This window comes from Emys orbicularis, chromosome 2 (genome assembly GCF_028017835.1).
Source record: "Emys orbicularis isolate rEmyOrb1 chromosome 2, rEmyOrb1.hap1, whole genome shotgun sequence".
Lineage (NCBI taxonomy): Eukaryota > Metazoa > Chordata > Testudines > Emydidae > Emys > Emys orbicularis.
In genome coordinates, this window is record NC_088684.1 from 20,785,081 (window position 1) to 20,812,419 (window position 27,339).

Here is a 27,339-nt window from a genome sequence, read left to right on the forward strand (position 1 = left end):
ATCAATGTAATAAGGAATAAACAGAATAAACCAAAAAGAAATTACTCAGACTCAAACATGATTCTGAAGCAATAAAGGAATTAAACAGTCAAACCACATTCATGGATTTCCCTCTCATTATAACTGGCGAAAAGTAGAAGCTATGCCTCTGACACTGTATTGTCTGTGACAAATTTTGCTTCTACTCAGGCCTAATCTACCTGAAGTTATGAAGGCATACATTTTAGTCCAAAAGATCAGAACTATCCCTTACCAGTCACCAGTTAGAGGAGACATCTCTGTTGCTTTCAGCCCTCATGAAGAGTAAGTGCAGCAAATATATATAGAATCATAGAAGATTAGGGTTGGAAGAAACCTCAGAAGGTCATCTAGTCCAAGCCCCTGCTCAAAGCAGGACTAACACCAACTAAATCATCCCAGCCATGGCTTTATCAAGCCGGGCCTTAAAACCTCTAAGGATGGAGATTCCACCACCTCCCTAGGTAACTCATTCCAGTGATTCACCACCCTCCTAGTGAAATAGTTTCCTAATATCCAACCTAGACCTCCCCCACTGCAACTTGAGACCATTACTCCTTGTTCTGTCATCTGCCACCACTGAGAACAGCTGAGCTTCATCCTCTTTGGAACCCCCTTTCAGGTAGTTGAAGGCTGCTATCAAATCCCCCCTCACTCTTCTCTTCTGCAGACTAAATAACCCCAGTTCCCTCAGCCTCTTCTCGTAAGTCATGTGCCCCAGCCCCTTAATCAATTTCGTTGCCCTTCGCTGGACTATCTACAATTTGTTCACATCCTTCTTGTAGTGTGGGGACCAAAACTGGACGCAATACTCCAGGTGTGGCCTCACCAGTGCCGAATAGAGGGGAATAATCACTTCCCTCGATCTGCTGGCAATTCTCCTACTAATGCAGCCCAATATACCCTTGGCCTTTTTGGCAACAAGGGCACACTGCTGACTCATATCCAGCTTCTCATCCACTGTAATCCCTTGGTCCTTTTCTGCAGAACTGCTGCTTAGCCAGGTGGTCCTCTGCCTATAGCAGTGAATGGGATTCTTCCATCCTAAGTGCAGGACTCTGCACTTGTCCTTGTTGAACCTCATTAGTTTTATTTTGGCCCAATACTCCAATTTGTCTAGGTCACTCTGGGCCCTATCCCTACCCTCCAGCGGATCTACCTCTCCCCCCATCTTAGTGTCATCTGTGAACTTGCTGAGGGTGCAATTCATCCCATCATCCAGATCGTTAATAAAGATGTTGAACAAAACCGGCCCCAGGACCGACCCTTGGGGCACTTCGCTTGATACCAGCTACCAACTAGACATCGAGCCGTTGATCACTACCCGTTGAGCCCGACAATCTAGCCAGCTTGCTATGCATTTTATAGTCCTTATAGACTGAGAAACAATTATTGTGTGGTAAGTTCAAAGAGGATTTGGAAGATTGTACCCAGAAAAGCCAACTGGTTAATTTCAAACAACCTCAGAGGATAAAGGAGCTACCGACATTACCTAGTCAGCCTCATCTTTTTGCATTGATCAGTATGCAGGATTCATGCTAGTTGTCCTGGAGAAATTCAGTATTTGCTACTGCGCTAGATTCCCATCTGTCCTGGGAGTCACAGATTGCCCACATGTGGTAATTAGTGCACTAGCACACGCTGAGGTTGGAGAAACAGAAAAATGTTTCCATTCACTTAATATGCAGGTGGTGTGCACTGCTCAGTATGGAATACCCTAACTAAACACACTTGCCAAATTCCCAGGGCCTCACCATGATTTACTCAAACTCAAAAAACCAAAACAAAAACGAAGTTGCTTAATCATTGGAGGGTATTGAAATTCAAGGAGAATAGTAGCTGTTCTCAGCACAGCTTAAGGACTGAGGTTCATGACTTCCATCAGATATATATTTGTCTGAGTCTAGCAAGTGAATCCCCATGCACAGTGTTGAAAATTTACCCCTGACTTCCAAATGAAAGTTTACTTTTAAATGAATTATTTTTCTTTTCTTGCAGATGATAAAGCTTATCCCTTAAATGCTCCTGAACAATATTCCATGTCCCCCAAGTCCAAGAAGATACTATGATGCCCTATGCAGTGCCTTTTGTCCCAAGGAATCCCAACGGGATATAAGAATCACTTCACCACTGAAATGCAGCCACCTCTGAAGTGGAAATCAGCAGCCATTCTGTACTAGGAAAAGAAATTGTGACCAAGGACACCAGAGCCAATCCTTTCCCTTAGTCATCAGCTTGGTGGTGTGGGCATTATAAATGTATTATATATACAGATTAAATAGAAAGAAAGTATCAAATATCAATAAAAAGAGCCCACACATCCATTCAATCTTTAAAGGAAGTCTCTAGATTTACCCACTATCATGGCCAGATCTTCGGCTGCTGTATATCAGTGGAGCTCTAGTGAAATCAAAGGAACTATGCTGACTTACATTGGCTTCAATAGAGCTATGCCACTTTACACCAGCTGAGGATCTGGATACATGATACTCATTTTATCTACTCTGTAAGGATGAAGGAGTTAGCTAACACTGACATGATTCAAACATGAGGTGTCGCTGAATTTAGGAATTTTTTTGGAAATCAACATCAGATCCCTGCAGTGACCCATCTAAAGTTTGAGAGTTCTCCCCCCGCATGGTGCACATCACACGACTCTGCCATTGAGTGTTAAACATATAATTTGTCAAGTGACAATGACAGTCACAATGTCTTTCAAGAGATAGGCTTTTGAATTATCTAGGAAGATGCCAAACTGTGGCATTAGACCTAGATTTATAGACACTTTTTAAAATCTGACTGCAGTAAACCAGATTTTACAGACAGTGAAGGGTAGACAATAATTTCATTGCATAATTAAACAGTTGGTGGTGTCATTTAGGTAACCTACTCATTTTTCTTATATGTGATATATAGTCCATTTTCACCATCCCTGTTCGATTTTTGTGCCACTCTAGCACTTGGTCAATGAGCAGAAGCATGCTTGTAGCTCATTGTGGAATAAGGAGTACATTTCCGAGACTGGAAGATTGCATTTTTACATAATACACAAATATTTATAGTTATTTACTTCAGGCCAGATGAGCAACAAAGAAATCACCATCTGGATCAGAACTCAGGCCATCTAGTCCAGTATGCTGTCTCTGACAGTGGCCAACATAAAATGTTTCAGAGGAAGGTGTAAGAAACTCCATAGTAGACTACGGAGATGTGGGTTAATCTGCCCCCAACATCAGGCCTCCTCCTCATCTCATAAGGTTTACTATCCCTTCCACAATTGGTTGCCATTAATTATAACAACTCTGGATATGTTTGTTATCCATATAAATATACAGTCCCTTTTTGAATCTTGCTACATTTTTCGCCTCATCCTGCAGCCATGAATTCTGCCATGTAATTGCATGCCGTGTGAATTTTGAATTTGCCACCTTTTAATTCCATTGAATCTCCTCTTGTTCTTGTGTAATGAGGCAGGGAGAACAGAAGCTTTTGATCTACCTTTGTAGGTTGGCTACCTTTTTGTATATGAATGAAATAAAATTAAGAACAGATCTCAAGCCAGTGTAAAAGGAGAACTTTCTACATTATACACACTTATCTATTGTGATTTCCATGAAAAGACTGGGCAACTAAAAGTTAATGGAGGGGCAATCAAAAAAGGCACACTCTTAGGTTCTGAAAATGGCAGCGGGTCAGATTATGAACCCTTTTTTCACAGTGCTGGCCACTCACCCAAGTAGTCCCCCTGACATTAATAGGGACATTTGGGTGAGCAACTGCGCACCAATGAAAGGAGTTGCCCAACATAAGCAAACATGAAACAGATCAATGTGTAGAAGAATCTATATCCCAGGCAGAGGCAAACAAAATGGATTCCATACCTCTGACTAGCTCAGAAGCGTTGTCCTCTGGCCTTCTATTCCAAAGAAAAAGAGATAAGTGTTCTTTGCTTTCCAAAGTACTTTCATGAAGTGCATACACAAGAGGTGGCACAAAAAGCCAGCTGCTTTCCAAGTACCGTTTGAGGGCAGGCTAGTGTAAAAAGGCAACAGATGCACTAATTGCTCTCACTGCCTGTGATCCCCAGTAAGAATTTTTTAGGCTGGGAAAACACCATCAGAGATGAAAGGAATGACACTGGCTTCTTCATAGTTATAAACTTGTTAAGCTAATTCGATGAAGCAGAGAAAACAAAGTGTGGAAAAAAGATAACCTGTAGGGCTGATCTATGAAGAGTAAGTTTGAGCTCCTACTGCTATACCGGAGCCTTATGCATGGTCCAGTGAAATGAACAGGACATGTACAATGACCTGCTTCAATGCTTCAAGCCTCCATAAGCTTAGTAGTGCATGACATATTCAGTGTGGCCAACTTGCACAATTTTATTATGAGTCTCGCGATATTTGGCATTTTCCTTAATCCCCAGCTGCAAGTGATTACAGGAGACCCTCAGCTTTATTTTTTAAAAATACTAACTTTCTAGCTCTCATGGTTGCAGAGAAAAATCTTGAATATGGGAACTCAGTGCACCCTAAAGGGCTCAGAAAACAGAGCTCAACATTTTTTTGAAAAAACAAAACATGATTTTAAACCAATCTCGTGACTTTTGGGGGGCCTGACTCATGATTTTTGGATGGATGACATTAGCGATACTATCTGTTCAGGATTCTCTGGAGCAGTGAGGATGTCAATCTTAGAGGATTTGTTTACCAAAACCTTCTTACGTACCGTGCCTACCCACTCTAGTAATAATAAAATAATAATCATAATTTTAATTTCTATAGCCCTTGCATTTGAGATATTCAAGTGCAGTTCTACTCTGAAAAGGGACTGTAAAAATGCCACCTTCTTACTCAACACTTAATAAATAAATGGAGATATTCTATCTCCTAGAACCAAAAGGGACCTTGAAAGGTTATTGAGCCCAGCCCCCTGCCTTCACTAGCAGGACCAAGTACTAATTTTGCCCCAGATCCCTAAGTGGCCCCCTCAAGGATTGAATTTATAACCCAGGGTTTAGCAGGCCAAGGCTCAAACCACTGAGCTATCCCTCCCCTCACTTCTGCTCTTAAGCTGCATCCAAAGTCATATCTGCTTGCTTTAGTGTTAAATACAAGTTTTTAGTGCTTTTTTACCATTGAGAGTCAAAATGGCATAAAGAGACAAAAAGCCAGGTGGATTTTATTCCTTCTTGTGCACCTTCCACAAGATTGCTGACTAAATTCCAATCAGTTCCAGCTGTGCAATTCCACAGAAGTCAATGGGGCTGCACAGGAGTCACTGACAGCATAATTTGGCCTGCAGAACCATTACAGCAGGTGATGGATGGATGAGACGGAAAGAACTTAGGTTGATTCTGGCAATCCAGTTTGAGTTTGCAGGGCTGGATGCTAAAAAACCAAAGTCAATGGAACTATGTCAGCCTGGAATTTGACCCTGTATCTTTATTGGTAGAGAGAGCACATTTGATTTGGAATTCACTGGGAGACAAGAAACAGTGCCAGCTTTATCATTACTTCTCAGAGTACAACCACATTTTAAAGTGCTCTTTTTTGAACACTCAGGTATGAACTCTTCCTTGATTGTCAGGAAATGGTGGTTATTCTATGTGTCACTGAAAAGTGATGTTTCCCAGCAGAGCAATAGCGTATTGGATATGGCCTATGAATACCAATGTTAATGTACAAATTCCTGCTAGACTACTAATGATTGTAAACTGTGCCCTTAGAGACTGCATTCAGTCCACCAGGGACTTCTGGTCTTGCTAATTGATTTTACATAGAAGGTACTCAGACAATAGGGTAATGGGCAGCACAACGAATAAAAAAGCCTAAGGCAGATATATTTTACCTAAAATATTATTTGTTTTGGGTTTGTAATCTGAGATTTGTTCTAAGCATCAATAATTTGGGCGTTCTCAGTGCTGTCCTTCCCAGTTTGCGCACCTCCCATTTGTTAACTAACTAAACTTCACAAGCCACAACACTGGGTTGAAGTCAGCAATGGTTGTGATACTATTTAATAACTGGGCAAACTAGGACAGAAACCAAATGGCCTGTCAAAGACCATGTAGCAAGTCAGTACCAGAGTTGAGAACTGAACCCAGGCATATTGGCCCCATGTAACCATCAAAACTTACGGTTCAATAGAGATTCGCTTATTTGCATCTATCAGTTTCTCATACTTCACCTGTGTGTTATTTTACTTGTATCATTTCCAAAGTAAAGTGATTTTTGTAGTGTATAAGCTCATTTGTATCTAATTAAGCATCATGTTCAAGAAGAATGCGAATGAAGAGATTGTGAAAAGTATCTTGTGTGTTTAGGGTGGAATTTTCAGAAACTCTCACTGCTGGTCTAACTCTGTTCTCACTGAAATCAATGGTAACAACATCAATGAGAGCAGAGTTATTCCAATTCTGAGCACTTTTGAAAGTCCCAACCTTAATTTTTTTCCTGTAGCATGATATTGTTTCCATGTTTGGTTTTATATTATTATTGGTTGTTTGTATGAATGTGCCTGGATGGCTCTATTGGACAACTGTCTGTGTAACATTTGCTTTAAAATCAAGAAAAGATTGCTTTCTTCTGAAGAATAGACAATAAGCACTCCAGCATTAGAAGGTATAAAAAAAGATTGTGTAACTTGCAGCTGGCCAAGGTCAGCATTAATTTAAGTACAGTGGCTGAATTCTTGGCATTTACTCTTACTCACAAAAATATATGAGCTGTTTTCACTTCTTTCTGGGGTGTCTGAATGCCTTTCCTACCCCAATGACATCAAATGTAACAGACAGTGCCCAGGCTCTTCAGTGCATCCATTAATGCACCCACAAAAAGTGAAGGTTCCTCTGTTCACATTAGAGATGGAAATTATTTCCAAATTTAAAGGTGAAAACTTTTCTCATGCAGAATTTTCAACAATTTTTATTAAAATGTTTCACCATCTTGCAACCATCTCTATTTCACACAGGGCCCAGTCCAACCCCATTAAAGCCAATAGATATTTCCCATTGACTTCAGTGGGAGTTGGATTAGGGGCATATCGGGCAACCAACCCTGTCTGCAAATACAAAGTTGTCTGTGTAGCGGATCGAGCACTCACCGCTGCAGCGCCTCCTGCTGGTCATCTGGGAATTTGCTCAATTCTAGCACTCGGAGCGCCTCCTGCTGTCCGGTGTCTCTCCTGCCTCAGGCCCCATGTCCCTCCCGGACCCCGGTACTCCTTTCCCTTGGGGTTCTGCCCACCACAATACCTCCACACTCTGGGTCTCCCCTCCCAGGGGAACCCCCAACCCTCTAAGCCCACCTTGCCTCAGTGGCTACTGCCAGTCATTATCTAGCCCCCTTTCCCTGGGGCAAACTGCACTATGTGATGGCCACTCATCACTGGCAAGGGGGATGGACCTGCTGCCTTTCTTGGCCCAGCTGTCTCCCTGCAGCCCCAGTACCTCCTTTGGCCTTCAGCAAGGCCTCAGCCTGGTGAACTTGCCAGGTCAGAGCTCCCCAGCCAGGCCCTAATTGGCTGCCTTAAGCCCACTCCTGATTGGCTCCCCAGGGCAGCCCTTTCCCAGGGCTGTTTTTAACCCCTTCCAAACCGGAGCGGGTGACCACCCCACTACAGTCTGTAATTATCTTTTTAAGTGCACAAGCAGGCCCACAAACTTCATAGGCCTATTAGTTGAGGCCTGTTGAAAATTTGGCCAATTGTGCAATATAAAAAGGAATTTGGGAAAATGCCACTATTTTGACATTAGTTCTCAACTCAAATCAATATGAAAAGTCAAAATATCAAAGTGAAACCACATTTTGCAAATGGAGGAAAACAAACAGAGGAGAAGAAAACAGAGGTAGTTTGCCTGGGAGTTCCCACAGAGTTTTTGCCTTTCAGGCTTCTGTGAGCAGTAAATACAACATCTGAAGAGGCTCTTAGAAGGAAGACAATATGCATAGTGAGTGATCAGCCGTTGTGACCTGCACAGGATATGCCATATTTGTCTTTCTCCCAGAGGATAGAAGAGACTTCATCTGTACAAAGTGCAAGCTGGTCTCCATATTGGAAGAGAAAGTTAAAGGACTAGAGACCCAAGTATCAACCCTGCTCTGCATCAGAGAAAACGAAGACTTTCTGGATAGAAGTCAGCATTTGGTACTGCAGGCACAGCATGCTGAAGAATCACAGAGGGCAGTGCAGAACAGGGAAGAAAACTGGCAGCATGTGAACTCCAGAAGAAGAAAGAGGAAAACCCATGTACCCCCAATGCAGATAGAGATAAGAAACCATTTTCAGGCTCTCTGCACAGGTACTACGGTGGAGAATGGTTTGGAAAAGTCATCTGAGGGAAGGGATCAGAAAGAGACCCCATCGACCGTAAGGCATGGGATGCATTGTCCTAGGGATGGGGGTTCCACGACCACCACTCCCAAGAGGAGGAGATGGGTGGTGGTGGTCAGGGACTCCCTCCTAAGGGGATGGAGTCATCCATCTGCCATCCAGACCGGGAAATTCATGAAGTGTATTGCTTGCCTGGAACTAGAATTCAGGATGTGATGGAATGTCTGCCGAGACTGGTCAAGCCCTCGGACCGCTACCCCTTCCTAATTCTCCATGTGGGCACCAATGATACTGCCAAGAATGACCTTGAGCAGGACACTGCAGACTAAGTGGCTCCGGGAAGAAGGATAAAGGAATTTGAGGCGCAAGTCATGTTCTCGTCCATCCTCCCTCTTGAAGGAAAAGGCCCAGGTAGGGACCATCAAATTGTGGAAGTAAATGCATGGTTATGCAGGTGGTGTCAGAGAGAGGGCTTTGGATTCTTCAACCATGGGATGTTGTTCCAGGAAGAAGGATTGCTAGGAAGAGATGGGATCCACCTAATGAAGACAGGGAAGAGAATCTCCGCACGCAGACTTGCTAATCTAGTGAGGAGGGCTTTAAACTAAGTTCACCAGGGGATGGAGACCTAAGCACTGAGGTAAGTGGGGAAGTGGGATACCAGGAGGAAACACAAGGAGGAGGGTGCAACAGGGGAGGCCTCCTGATTCATACTGAGAAAGTAGGGCAATCTTAGGTGCCTGTACACAAATGCAAGAAGCCTGGGAAACAAGCAGGAAGAATTGGAAGTCCTGGCACAGTCTAGGAACTATGATGTGATTGGAATAACAGAGACTTGGTGGGGTAACTCACATGACTGGAGCACTGTCATGGATGGGTATAAACTGTTCACGAAGGACAGGTGGGGGAGAAAAGGTGGAGGAGTTGCACTGTATATAAGAGAGCAGTGTGATTGCTCAGAGCTCCAGTATGAAACTGGAGAAAAGCCTGTTGCGAGTCTTTGGGTTAAGTTTAGAGGTGAAAGCAACAAGGGTGATGTCATGGTGGGTGTCTGCTATAGATCACCAGACCAGGAGGATGAGGTAAACGGGGCTTTCTTCAGACAACTAACAGAAGTTTCCAGATCACAGGCCCTGTTTCTCATGGGGGACTTCAATCACCCTGACATCCGCTGGGAGAGCAATACAGCAGTGCACAGACAATCTAGGAAGCTTTTGGAGAGTGCTGGGGACAACTTCCTGGTGCAAGTGCTGGAGGAACCGACTAGGGGCTATGCTCCTCTTGACCTGCTGCTCAAAAACAGGGAAGAATTGGTAGGGGAAGTAGAAGTGGGTGGCAACCTGGACAGCAGTGACCATGAGATGGTCAAGTTCAGGATCCTGACAAAAGGAAGAAAGGAGAGCAGCAGAATACAGACCCTTTGACTCCCTCAGGGAACTGATGGGCAGGATCCTTTGGAAGGCTAATATGAGAGGGAAAGGAGTCCAGGAGAGCTAGCTGTATTTTAAAGAAGCCTTATTGAGGGTACAGGAACAAACCATCCCGATGTGCAGAAAGAATAGCAAATATGGCAGGCGACCAGCTTGGCTTAACAGTGAAATCTTCGGTGAGCTTAAACACAAAAAGGAAGCTTACAAGAAGTGGAAACTTGGACAGATGACTAGGGTGGAGTGTAAAAATATTGCTTGAGCATGCAGGGGTATAATCAGGAAGGCCAAAGCACAATTGGAGTTGCAGATAGCAAGGAATGTGAAGAATAACAAGAAGGGTTTCTACAGGTATGTTAGCAACCAGAAGACGGTCAGGGAAACTGTGGGACCCTTACTGAATGGGGGAGGCAACCTCGTGACAGATGATGTGGAAAAAGCTGAAGTACTCAATGCTTTTTTCGCCTCGGTCTTCACAGACAAGGTCAGCTCCCAGACTGCTGCACTGGGCGGCACAGTACGGAGAGTTGAGCAGTCCTCAGTGGCGAAAGAACAGGTTAAGGAGTATTTAGAAAAGCTGGACATTCACAAGTCCATGGGGCCGGATGCAATGCATCCGAGGGTACTAAGGTAGTTGATTGATGTGATTGCAGAGCTGTGATAGATAAAGTGGCAGATAGCTCCCTTTGATGGACATCCAGCCAGCCAGTTAGCTGTAAGGGGGGAGGGATAGCTCAGTGGTTTGAGCATTGGCCTGCTAAACCCAGGGCTGTGAGTTCAATCCTTGAGGGGGCCACTTAGGGATCTGGGGCAAAATTAGTACTTGGTCCTGCTAGTGAAGGCAGGGGGCTGGACTCGATGACCTTTCAAGGTCCCTTCCAGTTCTAGGAGATGGGATATCTCCATTAATTTTTTTTTTTTTTTTTAAATCCCTCTTGGTAGCTGTTCTTTACTTGCTTTACCTGTAAAGGGTTAAAAGTCCCCCAGGTAAAGAAAAAAAAGTGGGCACCTGACCAAAAGAGCCAATGGGAAGGTAGAACTTTTTAAAATTGGGAAAGAAACTTTCCCTTTGTCTGTTGTTCTCTGGGCTGGAGGGAGAGCAGCAATGCTGTAAGCAGCTTAAGCCAGGTATGATCATAAATCATCAGATCACACCTAGAACTACTTATCTGAACTCCAAATGTGTAAGTAGATCAGAATGTTTTAGCTAAATGCGATTAGGGTTATTTCTTTTATTTTTTATTGTCTTGTGGACTCCTCTGTGCTAACCCCAGATGCTTTTGTTTGCTTGTAACCTTTAAACTGAACCCCCAAGAAAGCTATTTTGAGTGCTTGATTTTTGGAATTGCTCTTTTAAAATCTAGCAAAAGCCTAAGTTCCAGATGTATTTTCTTCTTTTTGTTTTTAATAAAATTTACCTTTTTTAAGAACAGGATTGGATTTTTGGTGTCCTAAGAGGTTTGTGCATGTTGTTTGATTAGCTGGTAGCCACAGCTAATTTCTTTTGTTTTCTTTCTCAGCTCTTCCCCAGAGGGGGAGGGGTGAAAGGGCTTGAGGGTACTCCACAGGGTGGAATTCCCAAGTGCTCCTTCCTGGGTTCAAAGGGGGTTGTTTGCATTTGGGGGGTGGCAGCGTTTACCAAGCCAAGGTCAGAGAAAAGCTGTAACCTTGGGAATATAATATAAGCCTGGAGTGGCAAGTATTAATTTTTAAAATCCTTGCAGGCCCCACTTCTGTACTCGGAATGACAGAGTTGGGATTCAGCCTTGACAGAGCCATTGGCCATTATCTTTGAAAACTCATGGTGATTCTGGGAGGTCCCAGATGATTGGGAAAAGGCAACTATAGTGCCCATCTTTAAAAAAGGGAAGGAGGAGGATCCAGGGAACTACAGACAGATTAGCTTCACCTCAGTCCCTGGAAAAATCGTGGAGCAGGTCCTCAAGGAATCCATTTTGAAGCACTTGGAGTAGAGGAAGGTGATCAGGAACAGTCAACATGGATTCACCAAGGGCAAGTCATGCCTTCTATGATGAGATAACTGGCTCTGTGGATAAGGGGAAAGCAGTGGACGTAATATACCTTGACTTTAGCAAAGCTTTTCAGTATTCTTGCCAGCAAGCTAAATAAGTATGGATTGGATGAATGGACTATAAGATGGATAGAAAGCTGGCTAGATCGTCGGGTTCAACGGGTAGTGATCAATGGCTCAATGTCTAGTTGGCAGCTGGTATGAAGCAGAGTGCCCCAGAGGTCAGTCCTGGGGCCGGTTTTGTTCAACAGCTTCATTAATTATCTGGGTGATGGGATAGATTGCACCCTCAGCAAGTTTGCAGATGACACTAAGCTGAGGGAAGAGGTAGATACACTGGAGGGTAGGGATAGGGTCCAGAGTGACCTAGACAAATTGGAGGATTGGGCTAAAAGAAATCAGATGAGGTTCAACAAGGACAAGTGCAGAGTCCTGCACTTAGAACGGAAGAATCCCAGGCACTGCTACAGGCTGGGGACTGACTGTTTATGTAGCAGTTCTGCAGAAAAGGACCTAGGGATTTCAGTGGACGAGAAGCTGGATATGAGTCAATAGTGTGCCCTTGTTGCAAGAAGGCTAATGGCATATTGGCTGTATTAGTAGGAGCATTGCCAGCCGATCGAGGGAAGTGATTATTCCCCTGTATTTGGCACTGGTGAGGCCACATCTGGACTATTGCATCCAGTCCCCCCCTACCCCTCACTACAGAAAGGATGTGGACAAATTGGAAAGAGTCCAGCGGAGAGCAACAAAAATGATTAGGCGGCTGGGGCACATAACTTACGAGGAGAGGCTGAGGGAACTGGGGTTATTTAGTCTGCAGAAGAGAAGAGTGAGGGGGAATTTGATAGCAGCCTTCAACTACCTGAAAGGGGGTTCCAGAGAGCATGGAGCTTGGCTGTTCTCAGTGGTGGCAGATAACAGAACAAGGAGCAATGATCTCAAGTTGCAGTGGGGGAGGTCTAGGTTGGATAGACCTTTAAATCGGCTTCGGTACCCAATGACTGGAAGTTAGCTAATGTAACGCCAATATTTAAAAAGGGCTCTAGGGGTGATCCCGGCAATTACAGACCGGTAAGTCTAACGTCGGTACCGGGCAAATTAGTTGAAACAATAGTAAAGAACAAAATTGTCAGACACATAGAAAAACATAAACTCTTGAGCAATAGTCAACATGGTTTCTGTAAAGGGAAATCGTGTCTTACTAATCTATTAGAGTTCTTTGAAGGGGTCAACAAACATGTGGACAAGGGGGATCCGGTGGACATAGTGTACTTAGATTTCCAGAAAGCCTTTGACAAGGTCCCTCACCAAAGGCTCTTACGTAAATTAAGCTGTCATGGGATAAAAGGGAAGGTCCTTTCATGGATTGAGAACTGGTTAAAGGACAGGGAACAAAGGGTAGGAATTAATGGTAAATTCTCAGAATGGAGAGGGGTAACTAGTGGTGTTCCCCAAGGGTCAGTCCTAGGACCTATCCTATTCAATTTATTCATAAATGATCTGGAGAAAGGGGTAAACAGTGAGGTGGCAAAGTTTGCAGATGATACTAAACTACTCAAGATAGTTAAGACCAAAGCAGATTGTGAAGAACTTCAAAAAGATCTCACAAAACTAAGTGATTGGGCAACAAAATGGCAAATGAAATTTAATGTGGATAAATGTAAAGTAATGCACATTGGAAAAAATAACCCCAACTATACATACAACATGATGGGGGCTAATTTAGCTACAACGAGTCAGGAAAAAGATCTTGGCGTCATCGTGGATAGTTCTCTAAAGATGTCCACGCAGTGTGCAGAGGCGGTCAAAAAAGCAAACAGGATGTTAGGAATCATTAAAAAGGGGATAGAGAATAAGACTGAGAATATATTATTGCCCTTATCCATGGTTCGCCCACATCTCGAATACTGTGTACAGATGTGGTCTCCTCACCTCAAAAAAGATATTCTAGCACTAGAAAAGGTTCAGAAAAGAGCAACTAAAATGATTAAGGGTTTAGAGAGGGTCCCATATGAGGAAAGATTAAAGAGGCTAGGACTCTTCAGTTTGGAAAAGAGAAGACTAAGGGGGGACATGATAGAGGTATATAAAATCATGAGTGATGTTGAGAAAGTGGATAAGGAAAAGTTATTTACTTATTCCCATAATACAAGAACTAGGGGTCACCAAATGAAATTAATAGGCAGCAGGTTTAAAACAAATAAAAGGAAGTTATTCTTCACTCAGCGCACAGTCAACTTGTGGAACTCCTTACCTGAGGAGGTTGTGAAGGCTAGGACTATAACAATGTTTAAAAGGGGACTGGATAAATTCATGGTGGCTAAGTCCATAAATGGCTATTAGCCAGGATGGGTAAGAATGGTGTCCCTAGCCTCTGTTCGTCAGAGGATGGAGATGGATGGCAGGAGAGAGATCACTTGATCATTGCCTGTTAGGTTCACTCCCTCTGGGGCACCTGGCATTGGCCACTGTCGGTAGACAGATACTGGGCTAGATGGACCTTTGGTCTGACCCAGTACGGCGTTTCTTATGTTCTTATGTTCTTATGATATTAGGAAACACTATTTCACTAGGAGGGTGGTGAAGCACTGGAATGGGTTACCTAGGGAGGTGGTGAAATCCCATCCTTAGAGGTTTTTAAGGCCCAGCTTGCAAAGCCCTGGCTGGGATGATTTAGTTGGTGTTGGTCCAGCTTTGAGCACGGGGTTGGACTAGATGACCTCCTGAGGTCTTTTCCAACCCTAATCTTCTATGATTCTATGATTTTCTTTTGAAAACACATTGTGAGGGAAAACTCCATACTCCAAACTCCAGCTTCCTGGCCTCCTCTCTACTGGTATTCCTGGGGGCAGCATAATTTATAGCATCCTCTGGCTCATTTGTGTGTTCCTCAGTCCCAAGCATATGGATGGTCACTTGCATGTATTGAAACATATATCCCTACCTAAATATGTTTCAGATGATTTGTAATATTAGCAGTAATTAACATTAAAAACCAAATTTCCATGAACTGAGCTTTTTTCTAGTTGTTTTAGTATTTATTTGCAGCTTCTTCCATCTCCCGACAATATAAAGTAATTTGACATATGAGCACAAGAAAGAAAAATTACAACATTGCAAAAAATAATCCCACTACTAATATAATTTCCTGCATGTAGATATATTATGTAAAAAGAACAAAATAATATTCTCTATGAATTCTTTTCTGTTACCAGAAAGATAATACAGCTGTCAAAGTTATAACATTGCATTTATTCCCGTGGTTTTGACCTTAGAATAGATTAATTGACATTCTAGTTTGTCCTTTCTCAAAGACAAAAACTCCTTGTCTTCATTTTTGACAGAAATCCTCCTATAGTTTTGGACTGGCAAAGAAGAATGGAAAAGTGAAACAGGATTTATTCTAGCTAGACTAACAGATCTGACACCCATGTCAAACATTATTACAACCTATATGCCTCAAATGAACTACTCTAGACTGGAAATTAAATACTGCACAGATTGAAGTCAAGCATTACAAAAACAAAATGTTTCACAGCCCACATACTTTTCTCTATATGTTTTCAATGATTCAGTAATGAGCAGCATGCCGAGGCAACCTTTGAAATGCTGCAAAGAGCACAAAACAAAAATAATATATTTATAGGATGAAATTTATTCCATCCACAAAATAAATCCTTAGTAAACCAGGCTCTATGTGAAGGGAGCAGGTGCTTGAAGAGAAGAACTACACACACGTGCACACACATACACACACACACAGACGTGTGCAAGGCTGTCCTACACTGCTCCATGCTCAGTCTGCTGGACAGCAGCCAAATTTCCTCCCTGCCTATTTCTCAGAACTCTAGGATTGCTGGATCTTCATAAATACAAGTCTGCGGCCCCCTCCACTGGCTCCTCCCCACCCCCATAAGGGCTTCTCGGGGGGTCTAGTGTGGAATCCAATTCTGCTGTGCATAGCGGGTACACAGGTACTTCTGTGCTACCATTCAGCCAAGAGAACCCTGTATTGCCCCTATTAAGTGGTACAGAGAGCCTTGTACCAGTCCTGTGTTCCCAAGGAATTTTACACATACTGCCTCTATTTCTAGGGCATGATCTTGCAAACTCTTACTCACCTGAGTAGTTCTTAGCCTGGTGAGTAAGGCCTAGTCATAGGAGTTTGCTGTTGTCCCTCTGGTGAGCAGCACCTGACTTCAGGGCCTTGCATATCAGCTTCCCATTGGAGGAAAATCAGAGACACAGACCCTAAGTATCTTCTTAGTGTAGCTTGTCTTATTTACTCAAAGTAAGCCAGTCCTGGAATAGCAGTGATCCCAAACAGCATGCAGGCAACCCCCCATTTCAGACAAGTCAGCCCACAGACCAATGCTTGATTCCAAGGAAGCAACTCTGTCCCAAGAAGTTACTCTAGTTAGAGGAATTAAGGCTGAAGCCCCCAACAAAGAACCAACATCAAGTTCGATGCTGACAAATGAATGCTTCAGCATGTCTTCACAGACTGAGTACTGCGGCATGCTAAGAGAACTCAGACTGTATGCGAGAGCACCACCTGATGACACCAACCCTAACAATCCTTAAAATGAATAACAACCATCCATTGTGTTAATATAGTGCTCGAGCCTGCAGGACACTGAGGACTCTGGTCCTGATCTACCAAAGCACATAAGTAAGTTTAAAATTAAGCAAGTTATTTGCCAGATCACGGTCTTAGTCTCTCTGTGCCTCAGTTTCCCCATATGTAAAACTGGGCTATTAATATGTGCCTATGTCAGAGGGGTGTTTTGAGAATAAACTCCTTCATGTTAGAGAGATGCTCAGGCTCTCTCATGAGGGAAGTCACGTAGTAGAAACACTGTGGCCTAGTGCAGAGTTTCTCAAACTGGGGTCTGCGGTCCCCCGGGGGTCCCCGTTGATCAACTCCTCCCTCCTCCTTCCCTCAACTCCTCCCCCTCCCTCCCAGCGTAAAGGAGGTGCTGGGAGAGAGAGGGAGGAACGGGGACAGTCCGTGCCACTCCTGGAAGCGACCAGCACATCCCTGCAGGCTGGGGAGGGGCAGGAGGTCTCCGCGCACTGCCCCAGGCCCGAGCGCTAACTCCGCAACTACCATTGGCTGCAATTCTCTGGGTGCTGTGACTGCAGGCATGAGCATCATGCGGAGACCCCCTGATCCCCCACCTAGGAATCGCTGCCAGAGATGGGCCAGTTGCTTTTGGGAGCCGCTGAAGGTAAGCGCCGCCCCCCTCACTCTCTCCCAAACCCCAATCCAGAGCCCACACCCAAACTCCCTCCCAGAGCCCGTACCCCCTCCCACACCCCACCTCCCTGCCCCAGCCCTGAGCCCCCTCCAGCACCCAAACTCCCTCCCAGAGCCCGTACCCCCTCCCGCACCCCACCTCCCTGCCCCAGCCCCGAGCCCCCCCCCCAAACTCCCTCCCATACCCCTCACCCCACCCCCCTGCCCCAGCCCTGAGCCCCCTCCAGCACCCAAACTCCCTTCCAGAGCCTGCACCTCCTCCTACACCCAAATTCCCAGCCCAGAGCCCACGCCACTCACTCCCTCCTGCACTCAAACTCCCAGCCCAGAGCCTGCACCCCACACCTCCTCCCGCACCCAAACTCCCTCACAGAGCCCGCACCCCCTCTTGCACCTCAATCCCCTGCCCCAGCCTGGTGAAAGTGAGTGAGGGTGGGGGAGAGCAAGTGACAGAGAGAGGGGAGATCGAGTGAGCGGGAGCGTGGCCTCGGGGAAGGGGGAAGGCCAGGGGCGTGGCCTCAGGGAAAGGGGCACGGGCTGAGCAGCGGGGGGGCTTGGGAGTCCCTGAAAATTTTAAAATCAAAATGGGGGTACTTGGATTAAAGTTTGAGAACCATTGGCCTAGGGGGTAGCTCAATGGAGTAGCACTCAGAAGACCTACGTTCTCATCCCAACTAGAGCAAGCCTGTGCCCCATCTGTAAAATGGGGATAATGATATTGACTTCCTTTGAAAAGCACTTTAAGATCTAGTGAGGAAAAGTACTATACAAAACCCAGGTATTATAATTAAATACCTAGATAAGACAGAAACTGGAATCCTGCTCCTTTACCCAACTGCACTGCAGGGGGCACAACCCAGCACTGAGAATTCATGAACAGAGTCTATCCGTGCTGCCTGAAAAATATATGGCCTGCTAGTCTGGCAACATATGGAATGAGAAGAAAAATCGGCTCATTCGCTTTCTTGAGAACACACCCATTTCAACAACATTCAACAACAACGGGGGTCTACGCAATTCAAAGAAAAACTTCTGGTCCAAGGAGATGACAGATTTTAGAGTACAAATTAAGAATAGCAATCGGATGGCAAGAGAAAAGAGCGCTGACCGGAGAACAGGACAGAAGGGAATAGGAGCTCGGATTTTACCTTCAGGAGACCAAAATTATTACTGGTTTTAGATGCGTTTGCAGCGAGACCAAAATCCTCTCCTCAGTAATTGTCCCAGCAAGTCAGGTTGTATATTTGGTGACCCCTACCACCAGTGGCAGTGGCAAGCCGGGATGCTGCGCAATGGCCCCCTACTTCCATGCGAGGGAAGGATCAGACTACCCACATGACAGCGGACTCTTCAGCCCCAGCCCACACCTGCCTCCTCTGCTCCCCTCCCCCAAGACTGCACTAGTTCCATTGTCCCTGCTGACCGCAAAAGCCTCAAGAGAGACTAGATTTGCTCCTTAATCTAGCATCTTTCATAAACAGTAACAGCCCTGCAGAAGGAAATTCTCTATTTATCCACAGAACAGCTACAATGCGAATGGCACCAGTGCCAGTTCCCCAGCACTGTCCCTCAGCCCTGACCCAGAGGAATAATCCAAGGGTGAGAAGGTCAGTGGATGGGAAACAATTTGAATCTGTTAAGAGGCCTGGTCAGGCTGACTGCTCCATGCTGATGTGTGCCAAACAGGAAAGGGGAGGTGCCAAAAAGAATCAAGGCTGAAGGGGGAGCTTTGGAGAGCTGATCGATACTTCAAGGAACTAGCTCCGCCTTTCTCTATGTGGGTAGATTTTTGACACATTTACGTCTAGTGTAGAAAAATGGATTCACTTTAGCAGAGCACAGTTTTTATAGAGCACACAAAACTCAATTAATGTATTTCACAAATGTCTGGATACCTACTTAGATCTTTAACCTCACATCACAGACATGCAAAAAGAGAAACTTGGGGGCAGGAAATTTAGCCCAGAATATCGGAATCAACTCCTCCCTCCCCCCCAGCTTATCACTTTGTAAAGAGAAATTGTGCAGACACAAAAGACTGAAAAGAGGGTTCTGAAAACTTGGCACAACCCTAACTGTAGCGGGGAAACTGAGCTGCTATAATAAAAATGATATAGTCTAGGGGGCAGGTGCTGCTCTCAGGTACACCAGTGTAAATCTAGTATAAATTCATTTATTTTTGTTGACTTCAGCTTGAACAAGACAAACCTTTGAAATTAAAATATAACCACCAAAGCTTTGAAAGTTTCCATGCATGTGTGAGGTTAGTAGTGAGTTGACACTTCTACTTTTCTGCTAAACCAGGTTGGTTCCTGTTCTAACCCACCTCATCTGTTCGTCTATTTCATCCAGTTGTAGCATTCTGCCTGTTGCAAATTGCGAGAGCTTTGGGGTGTGGGGTGTCTAGTGCCTAATGGGGCCCTGATCCTTGACTGGATTTCCTAGCTGTTACTGTAATATGAATAATAAAATCATCTAAGGTTCAATTCTACTCTTAAGGGCAACAGCAGAATTTCCATCAATTTCAATGGGAGCAGGCCCAGGCCCTTGTTATCTGTACACAAAATAATTTACTGCCTGGCATATTTAGTACAGTGTTACATTTTCTATGAAACATGATTCCATTATCTCTGTGTCTCAGCCTGCAAACTAAGCTCCCTTTCTTTGTAGTAATACAAGTATGCCATTTTCCCTTTTTATAGCAAGCTTGAAGCCTTAAGAAAATCAACTACTCTGTTTTGATGAAACATATTCAGAAGGAATTTCCTTCTGTCCCCTAACACTGAGCCATTCCTGACTCTAAGATGCTTATAGAGAACAAATTTTCCTAAGGCTGCAGAGAATGACTCATGCTACAGATATGCCAGATCAAATAAAGTGAATAATCAGCAAGCTGGCATATTTGCTGGTCCGAGAAGAAAATGCTTAGTTTGTCAGTCTCCATTTTCAGTGGATTATTTAGTATCACTTTGTACTGTCCCATGCTATCTTACCACTTTAAAATCATATGAATTAGCAAGAAACAAATAGGGAATATATTGCTAAAAGGGCTATTATGGGCTCTTCCCTGCAAGGTGCTAGGCCCTCTAGCTTGAGCCCCACAGAGCAATTTAATTCATTATTAATTTCATGCCCAAGTAGTCTTATTGACTTAAATGGGCATCAATGGGAAGTGGAGAGGCTCAGAACTCGGGCTGGCTAGAAGACAAAAATTAAATTTCACCATAATTGTTGAAGTTTCGGCATTTGATTTCACTGCATAACAAGATGAACCTGAGACCTTTCGAAGTTTATCATGAAAAATCAGAGTGCGTGTGAGCCACCCCAGAATAGCCACTAGCCTACTGGTTCAGGCACTCAGCTGGGATGTGGCAGACTCAGGGTCAAACCTCCTGCATTGCTTGATTCAAAGCAGGGGCTTTAACACAGTTCTCCGACATCTCAGGTGAGTGCCCTAAGCATGGACTGTTGACTATTTAGGGGTTTCTTTCTGTCTCGTGTGGACCAGAAATTCCGTACTGGGCCTGTTGAAGCTGATATGTTTCCCCAGGAAGTTTTGGTTCCCATGAATCAGCATTTTCCAACAAGAAAAAGTTTAGTTGAAAAATCCCTGACCTGCTCTACTCAGCACCTCTGAAAGTGAGGCCTTCAATGCAGGGCCGGTGCTTCCACTAGGCGACCCTAGGCAGTCGCCTAGGGTGGCAGGATTTGGGGGGCAGCATTTTGCCGCCCTTGGTGGAAATTTGGCGGCGGGGGGTCCTTCTGCTCCGGGTCTTCGGCGGAAATTCGGCGGCGGGTCCTTCACTCACTCCGGGACCCGCTGCCGAAGTGCCCCGAAGACGCAGAGCGGAAGGACCCCCCGCCTCCGAATGCTCAGAGGAGAAGCGCTGCCGCCTAGGGCGGCAAAAAACCTGGCGCCGCTCCTGCTTCAATGGCTTGCCCAAGGTCATACTGTAATAAATCCATATGCTGCAGACATAATTACTAGATAAATCACTCTCATGCACTCACACACAGGAGCTGTGACAAGAACACAGGTCCTGCGGTTCCAGAAACACAGGTTTCCACCACTTGATCTAAAGGAGATCTTCCCCATTGGGCTGCAATGGCAGGACCCCTGGGGTCTCCTTTGGGATAACGATAACATGATCTCTCTCTTTCTCGTTCCCTCACACACATGCAAAATATATTGCAGCGTGAACTTGGGCAAGCCAGTCAACACCTCTGTGCCTCAATTTCCCCATCTGTGAGAGCGGGATAGTTCTAATACATACTTATCTCCTCCATGGGGAACACCATAAGGCTTAATTCATGGGGGGGTGGGATAGCTCAGTGGTTTGAGCATTAGCCTCCTAAACCCAGGGTTGTGAGCTCAATCCTTGAGGGGGCCATTTAGGGAGCCAGGGCAAAAATCTATCTGGGGATTAGTCCTTCTTTGAGCAGGGGGTTGGACTAGATGACCTTCTGAGGTCCCCTCCAACCCTGATATTGTAAGATTTGTATCAGGTGACAAATGCAGAAAACAATGACAATTAATTGTCATTAATTACACAGGACTGCTGATACACCACTGGTGGAGGAGGAGATGGCTCAGGGTGGACACTGGCAGCTGGTTACTTCTGGCAGCAGGCAGTGCTCCACCCCTGCTCCGAACCCTCCCACTGTGGTAATAGGTAACCGTTATGCTCTTCTTGATACAGGAAAGAAGGCATCACCCCCTACAGTAAAGGAGGAGAAGCCTCGTACCCCTAAGGCTGGGAGGTCTGCTGCCACCACTGCGAATAGGAAACGTAGGGTAGTGGTGGTCGGAGACTCTCTGCTGAGGGGGACGGAGGCGCCCATCTGTCGCCCTGACATTTCATCTCGGGAGGTATGCTGCCTGCCGGGAGCCCGTATCCGAGATGTTACGGAGGCATTGTCGAGGATTATCCAGCCCTCTGACTACTACCCCATGCTACTCATCCATGTGGGCACAAATGATACTGCGCGGTGTGACACTGAGCGGATCAAGAGTGACTACAGGGCTCTGGGAGTACGGGTGAAGGAGTTTGGAGCGCAGGTGGTATTCTCTTCGATTCTTCCTGTCAAAGGTAGGGGCCCGGGCAGAGACAGATGCATCATGGAGGTGAATGCCTGGCTGCGAAGATGGTGTCCCCAGGAGGGCTTTGGCTTCCTAGACCACGGGATGTTATTTGAGGAAGGACTGCTAGGCAGAGATGGCGTTCACCTTTCGAGGAGGGGAAAGACCCTATTTGGACACAGACTGGCTAACCTAGTGAGGAGGGCTTTAAACTAGGTTCGACGGGGACAGGTGAGCAAAGCCCGCAGGTAAGTGGGGAACATGGAGACCTGGGAGATGGGTCGGAAACGAGAGGGAGTGTGGGCTATATTGGCAGAGAGAAAGGAGGGTCAGGACAAAACTGGGAGGAAAGATCAAACCAGTATCTTAGATGCCTATATACAAATGCAAGAAGTATGGGTAATAAGCAGGAAGAACTGGAAGTGCTAATAAATAAATACAACTATGACATTGTTGGCATCACTGAAACTTGGTGGGATAATACACATGATTGGAATGTTGGTGTGGATGGATACAGCTTGCTCAGGAAGGATAGACAGGGGGAAAAGGGAGGAGGTGTTGCCTTATATATTAAAAATGTACACACTTGGACTGAGGTAGAGATGGACATAGGAGATGGAAGTGTTGAGAGTCTCTGGGTTAGGCTAAAAGGGGTAAAAAACAAGGGTGATGTCATGCTAGGAGTCTACTACAGGCCACCTAACCAGGTGGAAGAGGTGGATGAGGCTTTTTTTAAACAACTAACAAAATCATCCAAAGCCCAAGATTTGGTGGTGATGGGGGACTTCAACTATCCGGATATATGTTGGGAAAATAACACAGCGGGGCACAGACTATCCAACAAATTCTTGGACTGCATTGCAGACAACTTTTTATTTCAGAAGGTTGAAAAAGCTACTAGGGGGGAAGCTGTTCTAGACTTGATTTTAACAAATAGGGAGGAACTCGTTGAGAATTTGAAAGTAGAAGGCAGCTTGGGTGAAAGTGATCATGAAATCATAGAGTTTGCAATTCTAAGGAAGGGTAGAAGGGAGAACAGCAAAATAGAGACAATGGATTTCAGGAAGGCGGATTTTGGTAAGCTCAGAGAGCTGATAGGTAAGGTCCCATGGGAATCAAGACTGAGGGGAAAAACAACTGAGGAGAGTTGGCAGTTTTTCAAAGGGACACTATTAAGGGCCCAAAAGCAAGCTATTCCGCTGGTTAGGAAAGATAGAAAATGTGGCAAAAGACCACCTTGGCTTAACCACGAGATCTTGCATGATCTAGAAAATAAAAAGGAGTCATATAAAAAATGGAAACTAGGACAGATTACAAAGGATGAATATAGGCAAACAACACAGGAATGCAGGGGCAAGATTAGAAAGGCAAAGGCACAAAATGAGCTCAAACTAGCTACGGGAATAAAGGGAAACAAGAAGACTTTTTATCAATGCATTAGAAGCAAGAGGAAGACCAAAGACAGGGTAGGCCCACTGCTTAGTGAAGAGGGAGAAACAGTAACAGGAAACTTGGAAATGGCAGAGATGCTTAATGACTTCTTTGTTTCGGTCTTCACCGAGAAGTCTGAAGGAATGCCTAACATAGTGAATGCTAATGGGAAGGGGGTAGGTTTAGCAGATAAAATAAAAAAAGAACAAGTTAAAAATCACTTAGAAAAGTTAGATGCCTGCAAGTCACCAGGGCCTGATGAAATGCATCCTAGAATACTCAAGGAGCTAATAGAGGAGGTATCTGAGCCTCTAGCTATTATCTTTGGAAAATCATGGGAGACGGGAGAGATTCCAGAAGACTGGAAAAGGGCAAATATAGTGCCCATCTATAAAAAGGGAAATAAAAACAACCCAGGAAACTACAGACCAGTTAGTTTAACTTCTGTGCCAGGGAAGATAATGGAGCAAGTAATTAAGGAAATCATCTGCAAACACTTGGAAGGTGGTAAGGTGATAGGGAACAGCCAGCATGGATTTGTAAAGAACAAATCATGTCAAACCAATCTGATAGCTTTCTTCGATAGGATAACGAGTCTTGTGGATAAGGGAGAAGCTGTGGATGTGGTATACCTAGACTTTAGTAAGGCATTTGATACGGTCTCGCATGATATTCTTATCGACAAACTAGGCAAATACAATTTAGATGGGGCTACTATAAGGTGGGTGCATAACTGGCTGGATAACCATACTCAGAGAGTTGTTATTAATGGTTCCCAATCCTGCTGGAAAGGCATAACGAGTGGGGTTCCGCAGGGGTCTGTTTTGGGACTGGCTCTGTTCAATATCTTCATTAACGACTTAGATATTGGCATAGAAAGTACGCTTATTAAGTTTGCGGATGATACCAAACTGGGAGGGATTGCAACTGCTTTGGAGGACAGGGTCATAATTCAAAATGATCTGGACAAATTGGAGAAATGGTCTGAGTTAAACAGGATGAAGTTTAACAAAGACAAATGCAAAGTGCTCCACTTAGGAAGAAAAAATCAGTTTCACACATACAGAATGGGAAGAGACTGTCTAGGAAGGAGTACGGCAGAAAGGGATCTAGGGGTTATAGTGGACCACAAGCTAAATATGAGTCAACAGTGTGATGCTGTTGCAAAAAAAGCAAACATGATTCTGGGATGTATTAACAGGTGTGTTGTGAGCAAGACACGAGAAGTCATTCTTCCGCTCTACTCTGCTCTGGTTAGGCCTCAGCTGGAGTATTGTGTCCAGTTCTGGGCACCGCATTTCAAGAAAGATGTGGAGAAATTGGAAAGGGTCCAGAGAAGAGCAACAAGAATGATTAAAGGTCTTGAGAACATGACCTATGAAGGAAGGCTGAAAGAATTGGGTTTGTTTAGTTTGGAAAAGAGAAGACTGAGAGGGGACATGATAGCAGTTTTCAGGTATCTAAAAGGGTGTCATAAGGAGGAGGGAGAAAACTTGTTCACCTTAGCCTCTGAGGATAGAACAAGAAGCAATGGGCTTAAACTGCAGCAAGGGAGGTCTAGGTTGGACATTAGGAAAAAGTTCCTAACTGTCAGGGTGGTTAAACACTGGAATAAATTGCCTAGGGAGGTTGTGGAATCTCCATCTCTGGAGATATTTAAGAGTAGGTTAGATAAATGTCTATCAGGGATGGTCTAGACAGTATTTGGTCCTGCCATGCGGGCAGGGGACTGGACTCGATGACCTCTCGAGGTCTCTTCCAGTCCTAGAATCTATGAATCTATGAATAATGTTTTCTGTATTTCTATGTGCTGTGGGATTTGATCAGGCAGCTTCTGGATATGCAGTAGCATGGGGATTTTGTTTTTCTATTCCTGTACTTGTAAGGAATTTCACTTTTGTTTTCTCCTCTCCCCCCACCTCTCAGGGCCACCATACCCTATTGGCAAAACAATACTCTGGCAGTACAGGACACAGCATTGATCTGACTGCATGCAAAACATAAAAAAGAAAAACACCTATTTAGAGCATGTGCCTGTGTTTGCCTTGTCCTCACTGACTAAGGGAGCACCATGACCCCAGAGAGATACATACCAAGGGATGGAGCTAAATAATACCTAGCATGATTCATTCATTTAGGATCTCAAGCTGAATTTGAACTGCAGATTCACAGGTGAAAGATGGTATGTTATCGACCAAGTCACACTGTCCTGATGCTTGAACTCAGCAACCTTCTAGTGCTGCTGGCAGTTACTGAATGCCCACATTTTCTGAAATAGCACAGGAGTAGTTATAAATATGCTAATAACTTTATTCTGACAAGATATTTTTCCAGGAATAATTATATTAATCTTTAATGTATTTGCATTAGAGTTACCTCAAGGTCAGTTGTGGAGGTGTAGTAATTATTAGCTTAACTATTAACATCTCTTAGAGAGCTAATTAGCCGGACACCAAACAAAACGTTCTAACCCTTGAGGTCTAGAGGCAGGGCCGGTGCTACCATTAAGGCAAACTAGGCGGTTGCCTAGGGCGCCAAGATTTGGGGGCGCTAAAAAGCAGTGCCCCCAATTTTTTTTACAGCGTTCCTGGGCTGGGCTGCCGGCGGCACACTGACACATGCGGCTCAGACTCCCTCTCCCAGCTCAGTGGCCGCTCCACTTCTCCCGCCTCCCAGGCTTGCGGCGCCAATCAGCTGTTTGGCGCCGCAAGCCTGGGAGGGGAGGAGAATTAGAGCAGGGGCGGAGTGCTCAGGGAGGAGGCGGAGCAGAGGTGAGCTGGGGTGGGGAGGTGCCGCACGTCTCCCGGGGGGGGGCGCCTCAGGGCAGGGGGGGGAGCTGCCGCGGGGGGGGGCGCCTCAGGGCGGAGGCGGGGGCGGGGAGCTGCCGCAGGCCTGGGGAGGGGACGCAAGGTGGAAGTTTCGCGTAGGTCACGAAACTTCCTTGCACCGGCCCTGTCTAGAGGGGCAAAAGGCAAAGATTACTTTAATGTTTTAGGTTAAATATTCAAAGCAGTGGAGTTTGCCTTTGGGAATCATGGACCACTGCCCCAGCCAGAAAAATGAGAAAGGAAAACAAATCAAAGGAAAATGCTGTACATTTGCCGGTTTCCTAATTCTATGCACTGTTAATTGAACAGCCTAGCACCTCCCTCTTTCAAATGAAGGATGCATGCAGGGGACAACAGTGCCTGTATCTCAGACTCTGTAGGGCATTTCCACTAGGGGGCTCTACCGATACTGAAGTTCTTTCAGCGAGGGCTCCTGCGCTTAACTGAACAAACAGCCCCAGTGCAAGACTAAGGGGCATTTTCAAAGTTCCCTTTACTACACCCTGATCCTAAGCACTGTGGCTTCCTTCTGAATTGGGACACAGTACCTGGGTGACTCTCTGTATCTCGGGGGAACACCCTGCACCCCCATGTTCATCCTTATGATTGTGTGGTATCCAATGCAAAGTTTGTCATGTCGGGTGTCTTCGGAAGGCTCATGATGCACTGAGCATTGTTGTTATAGTAATGTTATAGGTTGTAATTTCATGTATATAGTTATGAGGCTGAAAATGTGTCCTCATGGTTTAAAACAAGCCCAGGCAAAATCCTCCAGGAGCAGAGGGGCAGTTCACACCTCATCAGGGCATGTACAGGACAGACCCAGCCCAGCCTTACAGGAACAAAGGACACTGGCCTAGGCAGCAGCAAAGGATCTGTTGGACTCTCGAGTGAGTCACCCCCCTTCCCTTGGTCAGTTTGGGACT